This window comes from Idiotropiscis lumnitzeri, unplaced genomic scaffold (genome assembly GCF_059441095.1).
Source record: "Idiotropiscis lumnitzeri isolate Australia: NSW breed Sydney's pygmy pipehorse unplaced genomic scaffold, RoL_Ilum_1.0 HiC_scaffold_23, whole genome shotgun sequence".
Lineage (NCBI taxonomy): Eukaryota > Metazoa > Chordata > Actinopteri > Syngnathiformes > Syngnathidae > Idiotropiscis > Idiotropiscis lumnitzeri.
This window is the reverse complement of record NW_028283561.1, coordinates 5,347,282-5,356,371: the sequence shown is the minus strand read 5'-3', so window position 1 is coordinate 5,356,371 and position 9,090 is coordinate 5,347,282. Positions and strand designations below refer to the sequence as shown.

Sequence of the window (9,090 nt, the reverse complement as noted above, 5' to 3'; positions counted from 1 at the left end):
CATACAGTGAACCCTCGCTACTTCGCAGTTCACCTTTCGCGGGTTCAGTGCTTCGCGGGTATAAAAATATTCGGGGGCATTGTAGTTTCGCCGAGCGGCACGACGGGCGCTGGAGCGGTTAGACGGCCGGCGTGCGCCGAAGAAGAGCGTGGGCGAAGAGGAGAGTGGACGAAGAAGAGCACGTTCCCCCGGACACGATCGGTGGCGACGTTTCGCGCGGTTCGGACCGTACCAGAGCTCCGGCCGGCGTGCGTGGCAGTTAAGCCGTAGAGGAGCACCTTCCCCGGGCACGGGCGGTGCCAAGCGGCCCCAAAGTTTAACCAAATGGAAGCTCCGGAGGAGGAGGGCATGCTCGCGTCACAGTAAGCCGAAGAGGAGCACCTTCCCCAGGCACGGGCGGTTCCAAGCGGCCCCTAAGTTTAACCAAATGGAAGCTCCGGAGGAGGAGGGCATGCTCGCGTCACAGTAAGCCGAAGAGTAGCACCTTCGCCGGGCACGGGCGGTTCCAAGCGGCCCCTAAGTTTAATCGAATGGAAGCTCCGGAGGAGGCGGGCATGCTCGTGTCACAGTAAGCCGAAGAGGAGCACCTTCCCCGGGCACGGGCGGTGCCAAGCGGCCCCTAAGTTTAACCGAATGGAAGCTCCGGGGGAGGAGGGCGGGCGTGTGTCACAGTTAAGCCGAATTGGAACACCTCTTCCGCCCGGGCACGAACGGAGCGCGAAGCTGTCAGTTATGAATGAATAAATGAATAAATAAATAAATAAATAAAGAATGCCACCTTTCATTTCACAGGGCACACCGGACGGCGTACCAGCAGGTAAAAGTCGGAGTAATTAAATAAATACAAAAAGAATGGCTGGGGAATAAAAAAATAATACGTTTTAATAATAATTTGTTTTTTTTGTTATAACATGAATTTCACTCTCTCTCTCTCTCCTCGTATATATATATATATATATATATATATATATATATATATATATATATATATATATATATATATATATATATATATATATATATATATATTTATATATTTATTATATATATTGTATTTTTTTTTAAGCATTTTTGAAGGTGCGCCGCTACTTCGCGGATTTTCAGTTTTTGCGGGTGGTCTCGGTCCCCATTATAATATAATAATAATAATATAATATTCCCTTTATTAGTCCCACAATGGGGAAATTTGAGATTCGAACCCAGGCCTCGTGGGGAGACTGGGTCCTGAACGCGGCGCCTTAGACCACTCGGCCATCCTGGCAGCCATAATAATACTAATATTCCCTTTATTAGTCCCACAATGGGGAAATTCGAGATTCGAACCCAGGCCTCCTGGGGAGACTGGGTCCTGAACGCGGCGCCTTAGACCACTCGGCCATCCTGGCAGCCAAAGAAATCATGCGAGGCACATCAGGTGGGGATCGAACCCGCGCCGATAATACGTGCTTGCACTGCAATTCTTGTCATTGACCATTCGACCATTTTAACATTAACCGCGATAACCGAGGGTTCACTGTACTCCATAAAATTTACAAAAAGCGAGGTGAAACACTCAACCAGGGCTGCTTTTTTGAACATTTCTCGAGGGCCATGGCGAGCCATTTCAAAAAAGCTGCACAACTAACGTATAAAATATTGATAAATTTGCTCTGCCTGATGTGTGTGTAAAGTTTCACGAGTTGTCGTTCATATTTAGAACCTCATAATCAGCGTTGTTTTATTGCCGAACAGTGCAATGCCACTCCCACAACTTTTCACGAAAAAGAATGAATTTCGTATTGTGACATCCTCATGGCCGAAACAGTCATCCGAGCATATATGAGGGCGACCTTGTTGAGTTGCACGGAGAAAAACATCCAAGAAAATAACTTGTATTAGCTTTTACCAGTTGGTGGCGCTACTACTACGATGAAAAATAAGTTGGTAGATGTCTTCAGGGCTGAAGTATCCTCAAATGTGTACAACTTCGAGAAGATAGGATCATCTGAGTCATGTTGCCGGAGCTTTTGTTGCCACAAAGTACAATCGGACTTTTCAGCACCGTAATAGCCACGCCTTTTGCCAAAACGTCACAAAATTCGGCAGAGAGTAAGATCATTGTCTTGAGTCTTTTCTGACAAATTTTCAGTCGGATTCGTCAAAAGGGCACCGTGCAGTATGTGAAAATTAAAATAAAAACACATTTTTGATTCCACTTGGCGGCGCTGTGTGTATAACAAAATAATAACATTAAGATGTCTTCAGGTCGGGACGTTTTATTTACAGGTGAAGGTTTGGATTTTTAGGAGCATGTGCAGGGGAGTTATTAAGCATTCATTTATTTGTATTAGGTTCATTTTGTCTTCTTATTATTGATATTTGACAGATTCATTAAAAGCAGACAATTATGTTTTAGGTTAATTTTTTACCTGACATGTTTCGGCGAGTCTTTCGCCTTCTTCAGAGTGTCACATGATGGTGTCTTGAGACCCGTCTTTATCAGCTGATGTTCCATGAGGGTGTGACTTACCTGTCAAAAAAATGAAAAATCAGAGCAGTAAAAGAACAAGCACAACATGAATATTACAAATCAGCAATCACTGACCACTGCAAAAGGGAAAACCACATCATGGACCGGGAGAAGGGCAGGGTCATCCGCAACGAAGAGAACAAACAACAGCGCTGGATCAGAGAGGCCATTGAGATCTGCAAGCGAGGCATAAAAACCATGAACAGAGACAAGGGAGCCTTCATCCTCTCTACCACCTGGAGCAGCATCTTGGCGGAGTGAACGGACAGCGGGGGGCGTGACTTGCCTTCATTCTTGTGACAGGTAAGTCACGCCCTCATGGAACATCAGCTGATAAAGACGGGTCACAAGACACCATCATGTGACACTCTGAAGAAGGCGAAAGACTTTCATATTGTGACATCCTCAAGGCCTAAACACTCATCCGAACAAATATAAGGTAGATTTTGTTAAACTGCCCGGAGAAAAACATCAACGAAAATAATTTGTATTTGTTTTAACCAGTTGGTGGCGCTACCACTGCGATCAAAAATAAGTTGGCAGCCGTCTTCAGGGCCTGAATATCCTCAAATGTGAACAATTTCGAGAAGATGGATCATCTGAATCATTTTGCAGGAACTTTTGTTGCCACGGAGATTAATCAGACTCTGCGGCACCGTAATAGCCACGCCCTTCGAAGGAAAGTCACAAAAATAGGGATAGAGTAAGATCAATGTCTTGAGTCTTTTCTAGCCAATTTTCAATCGGATTCGTTAAAAGGGCACCGTGCAGTACGTCAAAATGTATAAAATTATATTGATTGGCGCAAGGTGTATAACTGAATATAAACATATAGATGTCTTCAGGTACCGACTCTTTATGTACATGTGAAGTTTTGGATTTTTAGCAGCATGTGCAGGAGAGTTATTAAGCATTTTGTCCATTGCGGCGAAGGAAATCTTAAGTGAAAACTTCGAAGCCCCGCCCCCGTTAATATAGTATTTCGGAAACAAAAAATTTTAGCCCCAGTGTTTGTCCCAGGTCTTAAGATGCTACAGACAGAATTTTAAGGCAATCAGATGAAGCCTTTAGGATCAGGGTGCAAAAGAATGACCCCTGTAAACATGCAAAAAAGGGCAAAAGTCGGACTTTCAAAAATTAATAACTCACTTCCTGTTCTTATTAGACGTTAAAATATCAAATTTTTCGCCATGCCCGATGAGACTGCCAAGTTTGGTGAATTTTTGTGCATGTTTCGGGGTCAAAAATGCGATCGAACAATCGGAAAAATAATAATAATAATAATTTCTACAAAAACAATAGGGACTTCGCAGCGGTCGCTGCTCAGGCCCTAATAATAATAATAATAATATTATTAATAATAAAAGTAATAATATTTTCTACAAAAACAATAGGGACCTCGCAGCCGTCGCAGCTCGGGCCCTAATAACAATTTCTAGAAAAACAATAGGGACCTCGCAGCGGTCACTGCTCGGGCCCTAATAATAATAATAATAATAATTTCCACAAAAACAATGGGGACCTCGTAGCGGTCGCTGCTCGGGCCCTAATAATAATTTCTACAAAAAAAATAGGGACCTCGCCGCGGTCGCTGCTCGGGCCCCAATAATAATTTCTACACAAAGTCCATTGTGGTGACCCGCCCCCTTTTAAGTACATTCAAAATGGCCGACTTCCTGTAAAACCTGGCTCATTGCTCCAAGAGACTTTTTTGTAGGTCTTGGTCTTATACATACAGTGAACCCTCGCTACTTGGCGGTTCACCTTTCGCGGGTTCAGTGCTTCGCGGGTCTAAAAAATATTCGGGGGCATTGTAGTTTCGCCGAGCGGCACGACGGGGCGCTGGAGCGGTTAGACGGCCGGCGTGCGCCAAAGAAGAGCGTGGGGGAAGAGGAGAGTGGACGAAGAAGAGCACGTTCCCCCGGACACGATCGGTGGCGACGTTTCGCGCGGTTCGGACAGTACCAGAGCTCCGGCCGGCGTGCGTGGCAGTTAAGCCGTAGAGGAGCACCTTCCCCGGGCACGGGCGGTGCCAAGCGGCCCCTAAGTTTAACCGAATGGAAGCTCCGGAGGAGGAGGGCATGCTCGCGTCACAGTAAGCCGAAGAGGAGCACCTTCCCCGGGCACGGGCGGTTCCAAGCGGCCCCTAAGTTTAACCGAATGGAAGCTCCGGAGGAGGAGGGCATGCTCGCGTCACAGTAAGCCGAAGAGGAGCACCTTCCCCGGCCACGGGCGGTTCCAAGCGGCCCCTAAGTTTAACCGAATGGAAGCTCCGGAGGAGGAGGGCATGCTCGCGTCACAGTAAGCCGAAGAGGAGCACCTTCCCCGGGCACGGGCGGTGCCAAGCGGCCCCTAAGTTTAACCGAATGGAAGCTCCGGGGGAGGAGGGTGGGCGTGTGTCACAGTTAAGCCGAATTGGAGCACCTCTTCCGCCCGGGCACGAGCGGAGCGCGAAGCTGTCAGTTATGAATGAATAAATGAATAAATAAAGAATGGCACCTTTCATTTCACAGGGCACACCAGACGGCGTACCAGCAGGTAAAAGTCTGAGTAATTAAATAAATACAAAAAGAATGGCTGGGGAATAAAAAAATAATACGTTTTAATAATAATTTGGTTTTTTTGTTATAACATGAATTTCACTCTCTCTCTCTCTCCCCGTATATATATATATATATATATATATATATATATATATATATATATATATATATATTATTATATATATTGTATTTTTTTTTAAGCATTTTTGAAGGTGCGCCGCTACTTCGCGGATTTTCAGTTTTCGCGGGTGGTCTCGTTCCCCATTAACCGCGATAACCGAGGGTTCACTGTACTCCATAAAATTTACAAAAAGCGAGGTGAAACACTCAACCAGGGCTGTTTTTTTTAACATTTCTCGAGGGCCATGGCGAGCCATTTCAAAAAAGCTGCACAACTAACGTATAAAATATTGATAAATTTGCGCTGCCTGATGTGTGTGTAAAGTTTCACGAGTTGTCGTTCATATTTAGAACCTCATAATCAGCGTTGTTTTATTGCCGAACAGTGCAATGCCACTCCCACAACTTTTCACGAAAAAGGATGAATTTCGTATTGTGACATCCTCATGGCCGAAACAGTCATCCGAGCATATATGAGGGCGACCTTGTTGAGTTGCACGGAGAAAAACATCCAAAAAAATAACTTGTATTAGCTTTTACCAGTTGGTGGCGCTACTACTATGATGAAAAATAAGTTGGTGGATGTCTTCAGGGCTGAAGTATCCTCAAATGTGTACAACTTCGAGAAGATAGTATCATCTGAGTAATGTTGCCGGAGCTTTTGTTGCCACAGAGTACAATCGGACTTTTCAGCACCGTAATAGCCACGCCTTTTGCCAAAACGTCACAAAATTCGGCAGAGAGTAAGTGAGTCTTTTCTGACTAATTTTCAGTCGGATTCGTCAAAAGGGCACCGTGCAGTACGTGAAAATTAAAATAAAAACAAATTTTTGATTCCACTTGGCGGCACTGTGTGTATAACAAAATAATAACATTAAGATGTCTTCAGGTCGGGACGTTTTATTTACAGGTGAAGGTTTGGATTTTTAGGAGCATGTGCAGGGGAGTTATTAAGCATTCATTTATTTGTATTAGGTTCATTTTGTCTTCTTATTATTGATATTTGACTGATTCATTAAAAGCAGACAATTATGTTTTAGGTTAATTTTTTACCTGACATGTTTCGGCGAGTCTTTCGCCTTCTTCAGAGTGTCGCATGATGGTGTCTTGAGACCCGTCTTTATCAGCTGATGTTCCATGAGGGTGTGACTTACCTGTCAAAAAAATTAAAAAATCAGAGCAGTAAAAGAACAAGCACAACATGAACATTACAAATCAGCAATCACTGACCACTGCAAAAGGGAAAAGCACATCATGGACTGGGAGAAGGGCAGGGTCATCCGCACCGGAGAGAACAAACTACAGCGCTGGATCAAAGAAGCAATTGAGATCTGCAAGCGAGGCATAAAAACCATGAACAGAGACAAGGGAGACTTCATCCTCTCTACCACCTGGAGCAGCATCTTGGCGGAGTGAACGGACAGCGGGGGGCGTGACTTGCCTTCATTCTTGTGACAGGTAAGGCACGCCTTCATGGAACATCAGCTGATAAAGACTGGTCACAAGACACCATCACAGGGTTCGAAGTTAACTTTAAAAACTGCTTCCCCATAGGGCAAGTGCCACTAAAATTTGCCTTGCCCGAGTGGCCAAATTACTTGCCCAACTTGGGCAAGTGACAATTTTTTTTCTCTTGCCCTGAGTGACTTTTTGTATGACAAAGTGTCTAATTACAAATTGCATGAATTTTTTGTTCGGACAGTTCCCGCCTAGAAAGAATTAAAAATACGTTACAATCATAAGTGTTGCTTATATAAAAATGTATCATGTATTAACACATTAATTAGGTGTCTGCTGACCCAGGATTATGTTATTAAGATAAGATAAGATAAGATGTCCTTTATTAGTCCCACAATGGGGAAATTTGAGGTGTTACAGCAGCAAAGATATAGAGAAAAGGCTCAATAGTGAGCCACGCTGCTGTAAACAGGCAGCCACTCGCGCGGCGCCGGAACCGGTTGTTATGTAACCCCCGATTACTTAAAGATAGTGTTAGTTTGATATTTAATAAATTGGACCAGACTCTAGATTCTCAAAGGCTACAATAGTGATAATTGATAGGTGTGTGAATGAAATAGCTGGAGGCAGAAATGAGCAACAACAATAACTGTATTAACATGGAAAACAAAACAATTATTTACAAATTCACAGCCGGCATCATATACATAAAATAAATCACAAATCCCAAAAATTAGAAATAATAATCCCAAAGTCCTACTGAGCTCAGTAATATTTTGTTTAAGTCAGTCAATGTTCTTTCCGGTAGTCTTGGGGAAAAAAGTCTTGTCGTGGTGGTAATTAGGTGTGTTACCACGTGATGTTCACAAAGAAGTTGGTGAAGACTGTGGTTCCTTTATCGCAGATGTGGTTCTGGGCTCAGGCTCGCCATCTCCATCAAAGGAGAATCCATTCAGTTTCGGATCTTGGTTTAATGCCAAGACAAAAAACCCAGCCTGCATAACAATAATGAAATTATTGTATGCAGCTAATAAGTCTATTATCAGTTTCCAGTATCATCAGTCGCTATAGCTCTATAGTTTTCAATTATCATAAATACTGCATCTAAATATCACATTTATAACAGTTATTAATTTACATGCATGTTTTCCAAATTGTCATTGTAACACATGAAATGAACTCATGAGCTAACAATAAACACATTTCTCAATATGTCCAATTTCTCAATAACCATGTTTTATGGTTTACATATCAATCACTTCAATAAAGAAATAATTGTATAACAAACATAACTGAGTCAATTCAACATTTCACTTTTAACACATATTACATCAAAATGAGCAGTTATACATTTGTTTGTCAACATAAACCTTGCTTTAGAAAGACCTTAAAACAAGTAAAATCAACTCTTTCACTGTAAACAAGCAGTACATTTCCACTCGCGATTAGCATTAGCTTAACGTTAGCTTAGCGTTAGCCTCACATAAACGTTTTTACGACAGTCCATAGCAAGTGCATGGCGACTCACCAATACGACGTTCAAGTACGAACACGGTCGAATTGTCACAGACCCTCAGTTCTCACTGGTATCCACACTTGAGATAAAACATTTCCCAATTAACATTTTATTATTGGTCACATTTATATCAACTTCAATAAGTATTTCACTCACCGAACGGCACATTAGCATTAGATATCGTCACGCAACCTTTCAGTAGGGTGTCCAGGCGTAAAAGAACGATATACACAGCTAATCTCGAGATAGCATCTCGAGAAGGCGGGACAACTTGACTTTGACGAATCAGAAAGTCATAATCAGATGAATGACACTCCAAACAGGAAATCAAGTAGACGAGAGATATACACTTCCTCTTAACACAATAAATGTTTTTTCAAAATAAAATGGTGTTTTCTCTACTGGGTTACATTATGTTATGTTATATATCAAAGAGAATGTGGAATGACACTGAACGATGGAAGGTGGAAGCATGTGGAAAGATCGTGAATGACATTGAATGATTTGGAATGACACTGAAAGATTTTGAATAATACTGAATGACACTGAATGAAGTAAAACTCTCTGGGAACGGGCCAATTCAAGATAGCTGCCGCACTGTGGGGGAGGCTTTGGTACCAAATTTGGAAAGAGACCCAAACGGTTGGGTCCATTTTATATCAGTGTGGGGGTGAAACGTTGGTCTTGGCGGAGCTGTCTGAATATTGGAGAAGTGAGAAGACAAAGTAAAACAGAACAATTAAAATCACTCTTCAAATACATATTGTTTGGTAAGCAGAGCATGATTTACAGCTCACCATTTTATTGCATGCACCAAGCATGTTATACATTTTTCTGTCCACGGGATGGCGTAGTCAAGAAAAATGAAGCATCTCGAAGCCCATTCGTGTGTGAAGTATTTCCCTGCAGGGCTTGGCTGCTTTATGGGGCTTCATTTTGCCATC

The 9,090-nt window shown here is 42.8% G+C and overlaps 1 long non-coding RNA gene across 1 annotated transcript; it reads right to left on the bottom strand.

Moving 5' to 3' along the window:
• Positions 1-7,263: 7,263 nt before the first annotated feature.
• On the bottom strand, positions 7,264-8,537 carry LOC148316085 (uncharacterized). The gene is made up of 2 exons (XR_015840381.1): positions 8,303-8,537; positions 7,264-8,225 (listed from the first exon to the last, which is right to left on the bottom strand). It is a non-coding gene; the product is annotated as an uncharacterized LOC148316085 (long non-coding RNA).
• Between the last annotated feature and the right edge of the window lie 553 nt (positions 8,538-9,090).